The 19,273-nt window shown below is 36.4% G+C and overlaps 1 pseudogene; it reads right to left on the bottom strand.

The window, feature by feature from the left end:
• Positions 1 to 3,561: 3,561 nt before the first annotated feature.
• The window catches only part of LOC138156072 (ubiquitin-conjugating enzyme E2 Q1-like), a 31,398-nt pseudogene continuing 15,686 nt past the window's right edge, over positions 3,562 to 19,273 (bottom strand).

The raw sequence follows: 19,273 nt of genomic DNA, 5'->3' as shown, positions 1-19,273 counted from the left end.
ACTAGGGTAATCAAAAAATTTGGTCTTCAAATACAAGATTCAAGAGAGGCATATAAAGTTAAATAGGAAAGAAAAACAAAAACCAAAAAAAAAAAACCATTTTATTCACTAAGGGGAAACTTTACATCCCTACAAGGGAAGATGGTACTTGTAACTCTTAAGAATTGTATCATAATTAGGATATATAGAAGGGGTATAAATAGATATATATAGACAGAGGGCATGGGCCTTGGTTGAAGTTGATCGTATGATAAAGAAAAATCTAATAAATAGGAAAAATTGTACTGGGGGAGAGGAAAGGAGGAGGAAGAAAAGAGTAAATTACATCTCATGAAGAGGCATAAATACCTACTACATTAGAGGGAAAGAAGGGAGGGTGATGAGCATTGTTTGAACCTTACTCTCATCAGATTTAACCCAAAGAGGGAATAATATAGTTAGGAATAGAAATCTAACCTATATGAAGCAGGAGGGGAAGGGGGTAAGAAATGTTAGGGGATGGATAGAAGGGAGGGAAGAAGTAGTAAGGGTAAAGGGGAAGAAAAGGGAGAGGGCTGAGAGAAGGGAGGTTTGATTGAGGGAGGCAGGGGCCAAAGGCAAAATACTAGTGAGGAGGGAAAGGGAAAAAGAGAGAGAGAAAACCATAAGGATGGAGGGAATAGGGTGATAGTAATATGTTATGGCAATATGATAATAATAATAACTATGCATGTGAATAAAAGGAAGTCTCCTATGAGATCCATGCAGATAGCAGAGTTCATTAAATACACTATGTTGTTTACAAGAAACACATTTGAAGAACAGGGATGCACACAGAGTTAAGGGAAAAGGATAGAGTAGAGCATATTGTGAAGCTGAAGTGTTTTTTTAAAGCAGAGGTATAATCTTAATTTCAGACAAAGAAAAGCAAAAATATATGTAATTAAAAGAGATATGGAAGGAAATTACATCCTCTTCAAAAGAACCATAGACAATGAAATGATATCATTACTAAAAACGTATGCACCAAGTGGTATAGTATTCAAATTCTTAGAGGAGATGTTAAGGGAGTTATGGGACAAAATAGACAACAAATCTATGCTAGTTGTGGACCTCAACATCCCTCTCTCAGAACTAGATAAATATAACCACACAATCAGAAGGAAAGAAGGTAAGGAGGTGAATAGAATTTTAGAAAAGTTAGATATGGTAGACATCTGGAGAAACATGAATGGGGATCAAAAGAAACATGCCTTTTTCTCAGTGATATATGGCACCTACCCCAAAATTGACAGTATCAGGGCACAAAAACTTCACAATTGAATGCAGAAAGAAATCTTAAACGCATTCTTTTCACATCATTATGCAATAAAAATTACATGTAGTAAAGGACAAAGAAAAGATAGACAAAAATTAATTGGAAAGTAATCTAATCCTAAAGAATAAGTTTGTGAAATAATAAATAAAAGAAACAATCAGTAACTTCATTCAAGAAAGTGACAATAAGGAGACAACATACCAAAATTTATGGAATAGAAGGAAAGTGGTTCTTAGGGGAGGTTTTATATCCCTAAATGCTTACATGAATAAGATACAGAAAGAGTAGATCAATGAATAGGGCATACAACCAAAAACACTAGAAAAAGAACAAATTAAAAATCTCCAATTAAATAACAACTTAACATTTCTGAAAACCAAAGGAGAGATTAATTATATTGAAATTAAGAAAACTATTGACCTAAGAAATGAAACTAAGACCTGGTTAGATTAAAAAACAACAACAGCAAGAAAATAGATACACTTTTGGTTAATCTGATTTTTAAAAATAAAATTACTATTATCTAAAATGAAAAGGGTGAATTCACCACCAATGAAGAAGAAATTAAAAGGAGAATTAGAAGATATTTTTGCCCAACTGTTTGCCAAAAAAGTTGACAATTTCAGTGAAATGGATGAAGACTTGAAAAAATATAATTTCACAAGGTTAACTGAAGAGGAAATAAAAATATTTAAATTACTCCATTTTGGGGTGGCCAGGTAGCACAGTGAGTAAGAGGACCAGCCCCAGAGTTGGGATGACCTGGGATCGAATCCAGGCTGTGATACTTAGTACCACACCCAGAAATAACTGGCCATGTAATCTTGAGCAAGTTACTTAACCTCAATTGCTTTAAAAAAATAATTACTCCATTTCAGAAAAAGAAATTGAAGAAGCCATCAATGACATCCCTAAGACACAATCTCCAGAGTCAGATAGATATGTAAGTTAATTCTACCCAAAATGTAAAGAACAATTATTTTCAATACAAAAATTGTGCTGCTACTGAATCCAGGAAGAGCCAAAACAGAGAAAGAAAGTTATAGACCAATTTCACTGGTGAATATCGATACCAAAAAATTAAATAATATAAAAACAAAGAGATTATAGCACCTAATCTCAAGAATAACATACTATGACCAGGTAGAATTTATACTGGGAATACAGGACTGGTTCAATATAAGGGAAACTATCTGCATAATTGACCATGCCAGAAATAAAACCAACAAAAATCATGAAATTATCTCAATAGAGGCAGAAAAAGTTTTTGACAAAATACAACAGCCATTTCTTTTAAAAAACACAAGAGAGCATAGAAATAAATGGAGTCTTCCTTAAAATGATAAGTAGCATACATATAAAACAATCAGAGAGCATTATGTGTAATGGGGATAAGCTTAAAACATTTCCAGTAAGATTGAGAGTGAAACAGGGGCATCCTTCATCACTACTGTTATTCAATATTGTACTAGTAAAGTTAAATTTAGCAATAAGAAAAGAAAAATAAGTTGAAGAACTAGAACAGGCAAAGGAAAAACATAGCTATTCCTGTTTGCAGATGATATGATGGTAGAATTAGAGAATCACAGAAAATCAAGAAAAAAAATACTTGAAATAACAAATTTAGCAAAGTTCCAGGATATAAGATAAACTCACATAAATCATCAGCATTTCAATACATTACTAAGGCCAATAGAAAAAGATAGAAAAAGAAATCCCACTTAAAGTTACTGTAGACATTATAAAATATTTGGGAGTCTACCTGCCTAAACACCCATAGGAAATGTATGAACATAATTACAAAACACTTTTCATACAAATAAAGTCAGATCTAAATAATTGGCAAAATAGTTTGTAAAGCCACACATGAGAAGCTTTCCAGAAGAATGCTACTGTGAAAAGCTTTTAACACAGTATAGTGAACACTATTCCATAACAAATCAAAGCAAACTATTCAGAATCAAGGTACAGCATTTGCAATATTACAATTTATCACAGAAAATCACAATATAGTATTCACAACAGCTTATCATTAAAATGGCCACATAGTTTTCACCAAAGTGTTCACAATATTTAGAAGAAAGAACAATCATCTCAAAGTACAATAGTCAAAGTCTTCCAATCATGAGGCACACTAAATTAAATCAACCAGTCACTCATTCAATATTCAGTTACTAAGTATCATTAAACACTAAGTACAATCATTAGAAAATACACAAATCCGCCACCTCTACATCACTAGTAAACTACAATTTCTTTATTACTCAGTACCCACAGAGAGGTCTTTTCGTCTTGATTTGGGGGCAATTCTCAGATTCCCTGTATCGCCTTCCATGGTAACAGACTCTACCTGGATTCATCAGACTGTCACCTGGGTTCAATGGCAGACAGCTCCCAGTTCCTTGTCCAGGTCTCTGGGTAGGTTCTGGTCCACACTGAATTTCACAGGGTCCAGTACATCTCAAATCATTCACAATTTCTGCTCCTGTGAATTCAAGTCTCAACCAAGCCACAAACAGAAAAAGTCCCGGAACCACAGTCTTACTTTCTCTTTCTTCTGTAGCATGTTCAAAAAATCAGAATCATCTTATCCAGCCTGTTGGGGTGGGGTGGGGCGGGGGGTCCTGGACTCCTGGGCTCCTGTTCAGAAGAAGAATGATATGTTTTGTTTAAGACACCAGCACAAATTCTCAGGAAATTCTGGCTCAGTTCTCTCTTCTCTCTTCTCTAGCTGCTCTGCCTCCAGATTCTTGTCCTGAGAAATTGTGGCTGTGCCTCTCCAGGATTTTTCTTATATATACACACACACACACACACACACACACACACACACACACACACACACGCAACATTAACTTCCTGTTTCAGCCAAACCCTCCCTGTTACATCAGCAACAGGAGACAGGAGTTCATACCTTCTGTTTCCCCAAGAGAGGCTTGATCAATTACTAATTGCTAAGTACCTGTTTACTTGCTAATACAAAGGGATCAAATTGCATTACAATTATATAGTTGCTCCTAGTTAGGTTGAGCTAATGTAATATAAATGACTGTTCTACCTAAATCAAGTTACTTATTAATTGCTGTACCAATCAAACTACCAAAACTTTTGTATAGCACCAGAAATAATAATAACACCATTCATCTAGAAAAACAAAATTGTGTTTAAGATAGCAAGGGAATTAGGAAAGAAAAGCAAGGTAGGGTGACCTAGCCATACCAGATCTTAAATTGTATTATAAAGTAGCAATCATCAAAATTACTTTTTACTGGCTAAGAAATAGATTGGTGGATCGGTGGAACAATTGTGGTACATAAGATAAAATAGTTAATGGCTACAATAATCTACTGTTTGATAAACCCAAAGTCTCCAGCTTCTGAGATGAGAACTCACTATTCAACAAAACCTGCTAGGAAAGGTAGAAAACGGTGTGTTTGAAACTAGGAAACTGTAATGTAATACCAAGCAAAGGCAACTTCCCAGGTTCAAAATACCAGCATAGGTGCTCTCTATTTTATTCAGTAACAAACCCAGAACAGAGAAGATCAAAACATGACATCATTCAAAATACAGCATTTACTAAGTGTGATTAAATCATCTCCAAGGCCTACCCCACCCCAGGACTTTCCAATCATTCAATCAATTACAAAGTCTCGGTTCCAAATACTTCTCCACCCCTAGGCTATACCTTAATTAAGTCCACCACAAAGCCCCTCTTCTCAAATGGAGATTAGTTTCCAAACATAAGTAAAATACATTCATTTGCTCAACCATAGAACACAAAAAGGTCAAAAGTTCCCCACCCCTGGATCACAATTGAATCTACCCCAGAGTTACATCAAGTTTAAACACAGCACTTAATACCCAAATGGAGGTCTTTTCTTCATCTTGACACGAGGCAAGTTCTCAGCAATCTTAGTTCCTGGGGAGACAAGGCTTAGCAAGGCCATAAGATACATTGCCAGTCCCTTCATGAATTTATCCTCTGTCTGTAGAACAGTCCTAGAACCCCTGAACACATTAGCAAAGCCCTCTCCCAGGATTTCTGTAAACATACAACAAGAAAATCCTTCTTCAGGGCTTCTGAACCAACAGAAAGGCTCCCAGACCCCTGCAACAACAGCACTGTCCTTCACCAGTGGACAGTATTCATTCTGTCTGCCGGACAGTCTCCAGACCCCTGCAACAACAGTACTGTCCCTCACCAGTGGACAGTATTCACTCTCAGTACTGTCCCTCACCAGTGTACAGTATTCACTCTCTGTCTGCAGGACAGTCTCAGGCCTTCTTAACCAAATGCCAGGTTCCAGGACTTCTTCAACAGGACAGTCTTTCACCAGTGGACAAATCTGGCAAAATAACATCAAAACAGACAGACAAAGTACCAGCAAAACAGCCATGTCTCCTCAGTCCTTGGCAGCTCAGGGGGCAGGTCTCAAAAGTCCAGGGCAATTCAAAGCGGCCACCAGCAATCTCTTAGTCTCTCTCACGAGGTGCTGCTTCCAAAAAAAAAACTTCCGCCTCTCTCTCGTGTCTCTCCAAATCTACATCACCAGCTCCTCCCAGTCAGGACTTTCTTTTCACATCAAAAAGTCCATCCCACAGGTGGGATTAACAAGCTCTGGGTTTTAATACAATCAATTTGAAAACCAAGCCCAATACAGGGGAATCTCCACATTCCATTACTATCACAGCAACATCTGCAATGGCAAGAAAAGTAGGAATTTTTGTTGTTTTTCTGGACTGAATTTAACCAATCAAGTGCCTTTGATTGGGCTTTGCCTTTGATTGAATTAAGAGTCTTTGCTTGGAAAGAAGAGAGTATGTAATGATGATGGTCATATTCCTTGCCCTTAATAGGTAGAATGTGATCACATGGAGACTATGGTCAGAGGAGCTTCCCAAAAGGGTGGAACAAGAAGGATGGAGAAGAGAAAGGCATGATGATATCTGAGAGAGAGAGAAGAACTGAAAGAATGTTTATGATGTCAACACTCTGCCTGTTGATCTGTGTTACTTTTACAGAGAAAAGTCCTGTCTGTTCTGTGTTGATTTCTCAGAAAGAAGTCCTCTCTGTTGCTCTGTTTTAATTTCTCAGACAGAAGATCTGTCTGTCAATTTGTGCTGATTTCTCTGACAGAAAGTGTATTTTGATGATAGTGCTGGTAATGTGTGTAAATGTTGTTGAAATCTTATTAAGATTTGTCTGCTTAGAAAGAGAAGTGGTGGGCAGGAGCCCCTGGAGCCTGCTGTCAATTAGGAGAAGGAAGACCTTTGAGTGGAGCAGTCCTTGTGACCTGAGACAAGGGGCAGGAGCAGAGAGCTGCCTATATGTGAATCCAAGTGAGAGTTGTGTCAATCCAGGCAAGATCTAGGAAAGCTCAGTCTCCAGAGGAAAAGCCATGGGACTGGGAAGTTAATCTCCAGTCAAGATAAAAGAGGACTTTACATGGACACTCTCTATTGGCTGAGGAGACTGTAACTTACTGTGACCTAGGGGTGGATGGTGTTTGTATTTTCTTCTAACCCTTAAGAAAGTGTAATCTTAGGAAAACCTTGTCTGGGACCTTCTGATTTTGGAGATGCAATAATATTTGCTGTGTGGGGATTCTGATGAGTGTTATAAGATATACTGAATGATATGTTTTGTTTAAGACTATATGATCACCTTAGTAAGAGTTTTTATGTTGTGAATATTATGCTATACTTTCTTGAACAATGATTAGTTCTGAATAAATAGAGAGTCCATTATAATATGCAATTAGACCCTTAAAATTATTCACAGCAGCAGTCCTAAGGAGAGCTGCTGTAATTGGGTTTACAAAATCTTGCACCCAATACCAAGATTAAGCCAAAATATGTACATGATTTGTATATAAAGGCAGATATTATAAGCAAACTAGGAGAGCAAGAAATAGTTTACCTATCATATTTATGGAGCATGGAAGAATTTATGTGCAAGAGATAGATAACATTATGAAATTCAAATGAATGATTTTAATTACATTGAATTGAAAATTTGTTTTTGTTTTTTTGTAGAAGCAAAGCCAATGTAACCAAGATTAGATGGGAAGCATGAAGTTGGTAACAATTTTACAGACAGTGTATCTGTTAAGGGCCTCCTTTTTAAATATATAGGGAACTGATTTAAATTTATAAGAATACAAGTCATTTCCCAATCAGTAAATGGTCAAAGAAAATCAATATATAGTTTTCAAATGAAGAAATAAATTTTTATAAACAATATTGGAAAAAAGGTTGTTGTATTCACAAACCCTTTCTTTCTCTTAGTAACCTAAAGTTACTGAACTGAAAATCTCTTCATGAAAACATCCTTGGAATTTCATCAAGGTTTCTCTTGGGAGGGTATTTGGCAGACTTTGTCTTCTTTTCTCTTGAGCAATTTGTCACCTTTCTAGTTTCTTTTGCCTATTCTATTTGTACTCTGTTCTTATTATTTTCCATGCTTTCATCTACTACTTTACCCCGAGCTTATAAATTAGGAAGGAAACAGAGAAAATAATATAGCTGCATCCTTCTGTTCCCAGAGGTATATTTTGTAGCTATTCTAAATTGTAGCTAGCTACATATTTTAGTATGCTTTTACATACTGGTGAAGGATTCAAATGCAAGTAACATAAATATTGATTAATTTTTTTGCTTTTTGGAGCGGGGAGAGCAGGGCAATTGGGGTTAAGTGACTTGCCCGAGGTCACCCGGCTAGTAAGTGTTAAGTGTCTGAGGCCGAATTTGAACGCAGGTCCTCCTGACTCCAGGACTGGTGCTGTATTCACTGTGCCACCTAGCCGCCCCATGGATTGATTTTTAAACATTAATTTATCCACTATTGATGTCATGTGTGTATATATGCACATATTTTATAAAATATGTGTGCATATAGCTATTTATCCAACATATAACTTTAGATACATATACACATACATATTTACATGCACAATATATTAATGTATCTATATGAATATGTAGGCATATATGAATGTGTATATGTGTATCTGTTTATGTATGCATATTCATAATAAAAAAGATTACATATATTTATAATTTATCCAGGAAAAATCTACAGAAGATGTATTGCCTGTGGGAATGTGAAAGTAAGAGGGCATTTCTAGGTATTGTCTTTTCTCTCTAAGTAATTGCATGGGCTAAGTGGGACACTTCTTGTCAACTCTATTTTCATAAGTACCCTTGCTACTTCTTCATTACATACATAAGGACTAAAATAGCAAAGCTAGAATGTGACATTTCTAGTCTTGTCACTGATAAAAATAGATTACTACATAACAGCATTAACTGAATTCATCCATTTTCACATGTAATTTTTTTTCAAATTTGATTAATAAATATTCCTCTTATATTTTTACTAAATTGCTTCCACAGTCAAGTCCTCTATGACATTATTTCCCCCTCAGATGCCTCTTAGTTGTCCTTAGAAAGGGGATAAGGAAACAATATTCTTTTATCCTCCTCCAAGATATTTTGCAAATGTGTTTGTAATTATGTTGATGTCATGTTAAAATGGCACTTTTCCTGGGAAAGATTGTAACCATTTTTGTATGCTTGTTTGTTTTGACTGAGATGTATTCTGGGCTCTATCAGTCTCCTCATTTTCTGTACAATCTTCATCAAACTTCTTTTTTCAAAATAAAATTTTATTACTCCTAATTACTTTTAAAAACAAATTTAAAATTCATTTAAAACATTTCACCTTTCAAATTTTCTCCCTTCTTGCCCACCCCCCTTTCCTAAGAAAGTGTGCCATTTCATTTAGGTTATACATGTGCAATCCTGTAAAATATATTTCCACAATAGTGATATGAAATGCAAAACAAAAAATAAATATAAAAAGAAAGGGAAAAATAATGTCCTTTGATCTGCATTCAGACTCTATCAGTTTTTCTCTGAATATGGATAGCATTTTTTCATCAAGAAGACTTCTTTTTCAAATACTTTATTTCTTTACAATTCTATGTAAAAACATTTTTAATTTATTTATTTTTAGTTTTCAAAATTATCTTCTGTAAGATTTTTAATTCTAAATTTTCTCTCCTTTTTCACTTTCCCCACTCCAAGATGGCATGCAATCCATTATAGGCTTTTCTCTCTCTTTCTCTCTCTGTCTCTGTCTCTCTCTCTCTGTCTCTCTCTCTCTGTCTCTCTGTCTCTCTCTCTCTGTCTCTCTCTCTGTCTCTCTCTCCTCTCTCCACACACACACACACACACACACACACACACAAACACACACACTAAACAAAGTTTCAAAGTAGTCATGTTGTACAGAAGAATTAGAACCAAAGGGAAAAACCACGAGAAAGAAGAAAGAACAAAAATAGAGACAAAACAGTATGGTTTGATATGCATTCAGACTTCATAGTTCTTTCTCTGGATGTGTTTAACATTTTCCATCTTGAGGCTTTTGGAATTGTCTTAGATCATTGTATTTTTTAGAAGAGATAAGACTGTCATAGTTGGTCATTGCACAATGTTGCTGTGACTATGTTCCATTGTACATTCTCCTTTTTTACTCAGTTCACTCAGCATCAGTTCATGTAAATATTTTAAGGTTTTTATGAAGTCCATCTGCTCATCTTTTCTTATAGCTCAATAGTATTCCATTACATTTATGTACCACAACTTATTCAGCCATTCCCCAATTGATGGACATCCCCTCAATTACCACCACAAAAAGAGCTAATATAAAGATTTTTGCACATGTGGGTCGTTTTCCCATTTGTATGATCTCTTTGGAATACAAACCTAGAAGTGGTATCACTAGTTCAAAAGGTATGCACAGTTTTATAACCCTTTGTACATAGTTCCAAATTGCTCTCTAGAATGGTTGAATCACTTCACAACTCCATCAATAATGCATTAATGTTTCAATTTTCCCACATTTCCACCATTTGTCATTTTCTTGTTTTATCACATTGTTAGACACATTAGAATATTTGATAGGTGTGATGTGGTACCGTGGAGTTGTTTTAATTTGCTTTTCTCTAATCAAAATGACCTAGAAAAAATTTTTATATGGCTATAGATAGCTATAATTTCTTCCTCTGAAATCTGCCTGTTCATATACTTTGACCATTTATCAAATCTGGAATGATTTGTAATAATATAAATTTGACTCAGTTCCCTATGTATTTTAGAAATGATGCCTTTCTCAGAGACACTGGCTGTAAAAATTGTTTCCCAGTTTTGTACTGCCCTGCTAATCTTGGTTGCATTGACAATATTTTATATTGTTCTTAGTTACTTTAAATTGAATTTTTCTTTCTATCTCATGTTGCTGGAATTTATTAGTAATATGCAGGAATGTTGATGTTTTATGTGGGTTTATTTTACATCCTAAAACTATTCTAAAGTTGTTAATTATTTCAAATAATTTTTACTTGACTCTCTAGGATTCTCTAAGTATATCACAATATCTTCTGCAAAGAGTGATATCTTTGTTTCTTCTCTGCTTATTCTAATTCCTTCAATTACTTTTCCTTCTCTTATTATTAAAACTAACATTTATAGTACAATATTGAATAATAGTGGTGTTAATGGGCATCCCTGTTTCACTTCTCAACTTCTTGGACATATTTACAACTTCTCTTCATTATATATAATGCTAGTTATAGATAGATTCTGCTTATCATTTTAAGGAAGACTCCATTTATTCATTTCTCTCTAGTGTTTTTTTATTATGTCTCATAGAATCTTGTCTTTATTGAATATAAAGTTAGAAATTTTAAGTGTAATTTAAATATTTATGAAAGGCATAAATGAAAAGAGTCAAAGAAAAGTTAGATATGATAGATCTCTAGAGAAAATTAAATGGAAACAGAAGGGAGTATACTTTTTCTCTCCTGTATGTGACACTGTCACAAAAAATTGACCATTCATTAGGGCATAAAAAGTAATGTAAGCAAACACAAGCAGAAATATTATATGTGTTCTTTTCAGACCACAATATAATATGAATTGCATTCAATAAAGGTCTATGCAAGCATAGATTAAAAATTAATTGGAAATGAATTAGTCTAATCCTAAAGAATGTATAAAATTTATCTCCCATGATGACCTCTGCGCATTTTTCTCTTGAACATACTCAATTTCCCAATACTCACCAATACATGTTTTTTTTCTTTTCTACATCTGCTTCTTTTTTTTCTTTCAATGTGATTTTTCTACAAAGAGAATTTAAGAAATATTTATTAAACCCCTTCTGTACACAAAGTACTGCATGAAGCAAATATATGTACCCTCTCCTCAAAGACTTTACAGTCTAATTGAAAGATACCCACATCCAAATGAATCATTAAAATACAAGAGAGAATGTGATCCATGCCAATGAGAAATCCAGAGAACCATAAGACATTTCAGGAAGGAGAAATAATTTTGAGCAGAAGATTTTGAGAGGGATACCTAAAGTAGGCAAGAATTTCAATTTCAAAGCTATTAAAGAGCAGAATGTCCATTTCAGAGCCATGACAAATGACATGAAGAAAATTATAAGGGATAGGCTGAAAATGAAGCTGGAAATAATCCAGTTTGGGTAAAATGTAAACTTAATAAAGGAATTGAGTAAAAGTACATTAATCAGCTTATTGAGAGTGCTAAATATTATGGTAAGGAGTCTCATAATTTATTAATTTTTATTATTCAATTCCACAAGATTATGAAATCCAAATTTTCTCCTCTTCTCTCCCCTCCCACCACCCCCACACTGTATGCAATATGATTAACACTTCCCTCAATCTTCCTTCCCTTCTATCTTCCCCCCTTCTCTTATTCTATTTCCCTTTTTTTTCCTGTAAGGTAAACGAGATTTCTATACCTCATTGCCTGTGTATCTTATTTCTCATTTGACTGATAAAACAATTTTTATCAATGATTTTTAAAACTTTGCATTACAGATTCTCTCCTTTCCTTCTCTGAAACCATCATCATTGAGAAGGAAAACAATCGGATACAGGTTTTACACATATAGTCATGCAAAACACCTCTGTAATAGCCATATTTTTTTCTTTTTAATATTTAGTTTACATCATTCATTTCCAAAAGATTTTGAGTTACAAATTTTCTCCACATTTTTCCCCTACCCACCATCCCAAAACAGCAATATCACTGAATATCTCCTCCCCCAAACTACTCTCTCCCATATCTTTCCCCATCCCTCCTCTGACTTTCCAGTATGGTACAGTGGATGTCTATGTTTCAGTGCCTGTAGATCTTATTTTCCCATTAATAATAATAATAACATGTTTTTAACATTTGATTTTAAAACTTTGAATTCCAGATTCTTTCCCTTTCTCCCTGGTCAACCACACTTATTGGGAAGACAAGCAATTCACTATAGTTTGTACATGTGTGGTAATGCAAAACATGTCCATAGTGGATATATTGTGAAAGACTGACTATATTTACCTCTATCCTATTCCACCGCCCTTGTTCTATTGTCTACTTTGATCCTGTCCCTTTTCAAAAGTGAGTGCTTCCAACTGCCCTCGCCCTCCAGCCTGCCCTGCCTTCCATTATCCCCCATTTCAATACCCTTCCCCCCTACTCTGTTGCAGGGTTAGATATCCTATTTAGTGTGTAAGCCATTCCATCCCTAAGCCAAATTAAATGAGAATAAGTTTGTATCATTCCATTTTGCCTTCCTGTTCTACCCCACCATTGTAACAGTTTTCTCTTGCCTCTTCTATATTTGAAAATTTACCCCATTCTGTCTCTCCCCATCTCCTCTCATTATAATATTGTCTCCCCCCTTAATCTCACCTTTTAAGTATCATCCCTTTATACCTAATTGGTCTTGTGCCCTCTGTCTATGTATACCTGTACACATATATACACACTCACATATTTATTCATACACCAATATATCCTCCTATATATACACATATGTACATATATATAAATATTTTCTCTTCAGCTATTCTTATAATGAGAAAAGTTTCATAAGCTACAATTATTGTTCTTCCATGTAGTAATGTAAACAGTTCAATTTTGATAAGTTGCTTATGATTTCCCTGTTTACCTTCTCATACTTCTCTTGGTACTTATATCTGAATGTAAAATTTTCTATTCTACTCTGGTTTTTTGATCAAGAATACTTGAAGGTCCTCTATTTCACTGAATGACGATATTTTCTCCTGAAATATGATGATCAGTTTTGCTGGGCAGGTGATTCTTGGTTTTAATCCCAGCTCCTTTGTCCTCCAGAATATCATATTCCAAGCCCTTTGATTCCCTCAATGCAGAAGCTTCTAGATTCTGTGTTATACTGACAGTGTTTCCACAATATTCAAATTGTTTCTTTTTGGCTGCTTGTAATATTTTCTCTTTGATCTGGGAACTCCAGAACATGGCTATAATATTCCTAGGAGTTTTCTTTTTGGGATCTTTTTCAAGAGGTAATCAGTGGATTATTTCAACCTCTAGTTCTAAAACAGCAGGACAATTTTCCTTGAGAAGTTCTTGAAGGATGATTTCTAAATTCTTTTTTTGATCATGGCTTTCAGGCTAACCATTAATTTTTAAATTATCTCTCCTGGATATATTTTTAAGGTCAGTGGTTTTTCAAATATGATAATTTCATATTGCCTTATATTTTTAAATTTCTTTTGTACTATTTAAGAGTATCTTGATTTCTCATAATGTCACTAGTTTCCATTTGCTCCAATCTAATTCTGAAGGAATGATTCTTTTCAGTGAGCTTTTGAGATTCTTTTTCTGTTTGGCAAGTTCAGCTTTTTAAAGCATTCTTCCCTTCATTGCCTTTTTGAGCCTCTTTTGCAATCTGAGTAAGTGTATTTCTTAACGCATTATTTTCATCAGTCAGATTGTTGGCTCTTATTTCATAATTTTCTTGGATTATTCTGATTTCCCTTCCTACTTCTTACTCCACTTCTCTTATTTGGTTTTCAAAATCCTCTTAAGCTCCTCTATGGCCTGTAAGCAGCTGATATTTTTCTTGGAAACTTTTGGTGCATGGGTTCTCACTTTGCTGTCTTCCTCATGTTTCATGTTTTGATCCTTTTTGTCCCCAAAATAGGAGTCTATTGTTGGATCCCTCTCCTTGCTTTTCTTCTTTTGCTTGCTCATGTTGCCACTCAATTACTTGACTTATGAGCTTTTTCCCATAGTACAACTCTGCTGCCAGAGAGGGGAGCTTAGTCTCAAAATTCTGGGCTTTTTGCAAGTTGCTTGAGATATTTGCTGCGTGCCCTCTCAGAAGCCTCCACACTATCTGGCAAACTGGTATTTCCCCCCCCCCCCCATGACCTCCACCATAGACAGCAATCCAGATGCAAGCAGGTTAAAGCAAGAGTGATTACTCCTCAGACTGGTTTCTTGGTCACCCTACAATCTTCAGGTCAGGAGCTCTGAAGCAGCCACTTGGTGGTATTGGCAGCTGCCATGCTTCAGCAGCTTCTCCCTCCAGGGGACAAAGGCTGGACCATACTCCCAGACTCCCAGTTCCCAAAGTTCACACTGCACTGACCTCTCACCTTGTCCTTAACATATATGGCTTGATAATTCTGGAAACTGCCACAGCTGCTGGTGATCTGAAGTCCCTCCAGCCAGTGGCTGGTTGTGGTCACCGTGAGGCTAAAGTCTCAGCTCAAGCATGGCTGGGCTTGGCTCCCAGTGCTCTGTGCTGGCCGGTTCCTGCCAGCCTGCCAAATTGTCTTCAGCATGAAGTTAGCTTCTCTCTGTCATTTTGTGGGTTCTATAGCTCCAATGTTTGTTTAGAGTCATTTTTCACATGAATTGCAGGAGGTGGAAGTGGGAGCCGCGCGGAAGTCCTGTTTCTATTCTGCCATCTTCCTGAGGTACTCCAATAGTCATATTGGTAAAAACTAAGTTTTCAATCCATACTAGCCTGCCCCTATTTATTCTGTTCTCTACTTTGACCTGGTCCCTCCTCAAAAGTGTTTGATTTTGATTACTTCCTCCTGCAATGTTTCTCTTCTATCTAGCTCCCTTTCTTATCTCCTTCCCCCCCTACTTTCTGATATGGTAAGCTATATTTTCATACCCAATTTGGTGTGTAGGTTATTTTATCCTTAAGCCAAATGTGATCAGAGTAAGGTCCACCCATTCCTTCTTACCTTCCCCCTCTTTCACTACATTGTAAAAGCTGTTTCATGAGTCTTTCATGTGAGATAATTTACTGCATTATGCCTCTCTCCCTTTCTCATCCTCCAAGTACATTTCTCTCTCACCCCTTAATTTTATATTTTTAGATATCATCCCTTTATATTCAACTCACCATGTGCAATCTGTCTATACATATATACCCTCCAATTACCCTAATACTGAGAAAAAATCTCATGAATTACAAATATCTTTCCATGTGGGAATGTACACAGTTCAACTTTAACAAATTCCTTGATTTCTCTTTCCTGATTACTTTTTCTTGCTTCTCTTTTTTTTCCTCTTTAGCTCTTTTTTTTCCTCAAAAATGCATTAAATTGGAGGTAGAGCCAAGATGGTTGAGTGAAAGGAGGAACTTAGCTGAACTCCTCCATTAATTCCATCAGTAGCTTCTAAAATGTGAATCTGAACAAATTTTAGAGTGACAGAATCCATTGGCAAATGGAGGGTGGCAGATTCCCAGTCCAAGAAATTGTGCACATAGGACTGAGCAGGGTGAGCACATTGAGTGTGAAGTCTGCACCAGTGCAGAACATAGGCCAGAACACAGTGGGGCATGAGCAAGCCTCAGGCAGCAGCCAGTGGATTCACCTACAGTAGGGACAATTTGCAGACCCCTCATGGTGGTAGAGAGGATCTATCAGAGCTGGGTACGAGAAAGCACAGGGCCTACAGCAGTGACAGCAGCTTCTCCTTGGGCTATCAGGCCACAGCCTAGATGTTTAAAAATCACCTACTTGAACTTCTGGGAGCCAAGATGACAGAGTAAGGTCAAAATGGAATAGTAGAAATAGGACTTCTGAGGGTCTCCAGCTCTCACCTCCTCCAATTCATGTAAAAGGTGACTCTGAAAAAACTTTGGACCTACAGAACCCACAAAATGACACAGAGAAGCTAACCTCCCTCTGAGGAAAGCCAGGCAGGCCAGCAGGAATTGGCCAGTGCAGCACCCTGGGAGCTGACCCCAGCCCCTCGCAATCCAGAGGTCTTAGCCCCAGGGCAGGCCTCACCAGCCATGAGCTAGAGGGACCTCAGATCACCAGCAGCTGTGGTGATTTCCAGAATTATTAACACATGGATGCCAAGGACAGAGTGAGAGTTCAGTGCAGTGTGGACTTAGGGACCTTAGAATTAGAATCGTGTCAGCTTTGCCCCTGGGGCAAGAAGCAGCTGAGGCTTAGCAGGAGGGAAATATAGTCAGTCTTTTACAATATATCTACTATGGAAATGTTTTGCATAGCTACATATGTAAAACCTATATTGAATTGCTTATCTTTCCAGTAAGGGTGGGTAAAAAGGCAAGAAGAGAATAAATCTGGAATTCAAAGTTTTAAAATCAAATGTTTAAAAAGTATATATAATATTACCAATATTATTTTACATGTAAATAGGAAATAAGATATACAGCCATAGGGGCATACAGATTAACCATGCCCTACTGGAAAGTTCGACGGGGTATGGGAGAAGATATGGGAGAGAGCAGATTAGAGGAGGGGATATGCAGAGTGATTGCTATTTTGGGGTGGTCACTAGGGGAAAAGGGGGGAGAAAATTTGTAACTCAAAATCTTGCAGAAATGCATGATGTAAACTAGAAGTTAATAACGAATTTGATTAAAAAAAAAGATGACAAAGTAAACCCTAGCTTCTGTAATTCCCCTCCCTGACCCTGAAAACTGAGAAATTATTGCCCCAGTGTAAAATCCTGAAATAACTGAACCAGTAGCAGTCTTGGGAATCCTAGATAAAGGGTGTAATTTAAGCTGTGCTTAGCCTGAAGTAAAGGGTGGAAGGAGTTCCAACAACCACATCTCAACTGACCAGTGGAAGATCCTGAAGACCAGGAGGGGTGGAGCCAGAAAGACCTAACACCAGAAGCCCAGGTTTGCCTTACCACAATCAAGGAAATCTGTAGATACCAGCAGAGCAGACCAACAGCTGCTGAGCCTGCCATAGCCCAGGGGCACAGAGACAGAACCTGAAGTGACCAGAAGACCTCTCCCCAATATCTTGTCTGAGTCTCAGTGTAACTCAGAGGAAACACTAAGAATCCTGCCCTTGGCCTCAATCTAGACACCCAGAGGATACAGCACACAATGTCAACAACCAGGCTCCTATCTCCCAGGTTGAGAACCATTGGTCAGAGCCCTTGGAACCCCAGAAACAGAAATCAACTTTAAAAGCTAGGAAATAGGCAATCACAAGAGGCCAGAAGGCACTTGGAAAAGGAAAACCAAAGACAATTGAATCCTATTATTGTGAATGAAAAGAATCAAGAGACACCATAAACTCCATATCCACATATGAGACCACAGAAGGAAATATGAACTGGTTTCAATCCAAAAAATGCATTCTTGGAAGAGCTCAAGAAAGATTTTAAAAGCCAAATTAGAGAGGTAAAAGATAGATCGACCAATTAAAAAAAAAATTACATTGGCCAAAATGGAAAAAAAAAAAAACCTCAGTAAAGAAAACAAATCCTTAAAAAGTAAAATTTTTGAACTGGGACAGTAGGAACAAAATCTAACTGGAGAAAATACCTCTCTAAAATTGAAATCAGAACATATGGAAAAAAGAGCTTCAAAACCTAACTGAGGAAAAAAAATCACTAAAAATTTGAATCAGGCAAGTTGAAGCTAATGACTCTATGACACATCAAATATCAGTCAAACAAAGGATAAAGATTGAAAAATTAGAAAAAAAATGTAAAATATCACATTGGAAAAACAATTGGCCTGGAGAACAGACTCAGGAGAGATAATCTAAGAAGTATTGGGCTACCAGAAATCCATCATGTAAAAAACAATCTGGACAACATCCTCCAAGAAATTATAAAAAAAAAAACCCTGTCCTGAGGTCCTAGGACCAAATGTTAAAATAATAATCTAAAGAATTCACTGGACACCTCCTTAAAGAGATTTCAAATAGAAAATTCCAAGAAATATTGTAGCCAAATTCCAGAGTTATCCAGTCAAGAAGAAAATACTATAAGCAGCGAGAAAGAAACAATTCAAATATTGTGTAACTACAGTCAGGATCACACAGAACCTAGTAGCTTATACATCAAAAGACTGGAGGGATTGGAATATGATATTTTGTAAGGCAAAAGAGCTTGGATTTCAACCAAGGATCAACTATCTAGCAAAATTAAGCACAATATATTAGGCAAGTAGATGGTCATGCAATGAAATGAAGGACTTCGAAAGCTTCCTGATGGAAAAGCCAGAGCTCAATGAAAAATGTGATCTCCAAAGACTCAAGAGAGACATAAAAAGGTAAACAAGGAAAACACACACACACATACAGCATAACTGGTGATTCGATAAGAGACAATACTTTACATCCTTATATGAGAAGCTGATACCTGTCAATATTGAGAATCACATAATTATTATGACATTCAAAAAGGCTATACATAGATAGAGGGAGTGGATATAAATTAACTACTCTGATGATAAAGAAGACCTTTGTAAGGGGCGCAAAGAAATTATAATGGGACAAAAAGGAAAGGAGGAGGCAAAAAAGGTTAAATTATGCCAAACAAAGAGGCATAAAAAAAACATATTACAGTAGAGGGAAAGAAGGGAGGGAGAAGAACATTAGATAAACTTTACTCTCATTGGCTTTGATTTGAGAAGGGATTAACTTAATCAATTAAGTTTAGGATTCTAATGTGAAAAGAAACAAAAACTCATTATAGTAGAGGGAAAGAAGGGAGGGAGAGGGGAACTCTATGAAAATTACTCTCATCGGTTTGGGTTCAAGCAGGGAATAACATAGTTTGCTAAGTGTAAATATCTGTTGTGCC

The sequence above is a fragment of the Petaurus breviceps genome, unplaced genomic scaffold (assembly GCF_028583685.1).
Source record: "Petaurus breviceps papuanus isolate PSGF00001 unplaced genomic scaffold, PetGlider_PUasm1.0 98, whole genome shotgun sequence".
Classification (NCBI taxonomy): domain Eukaryota; kingdom Metazoa; phylum Chordata; class Mammalia; order Diprotodontia; family Petauridae; genus Petaurus; species Petaurus breviceps.
Note: the sequence above shows the minus strand (reverse complement) of the source record. Positions and strands in the feature narration are given on the sequence as shown.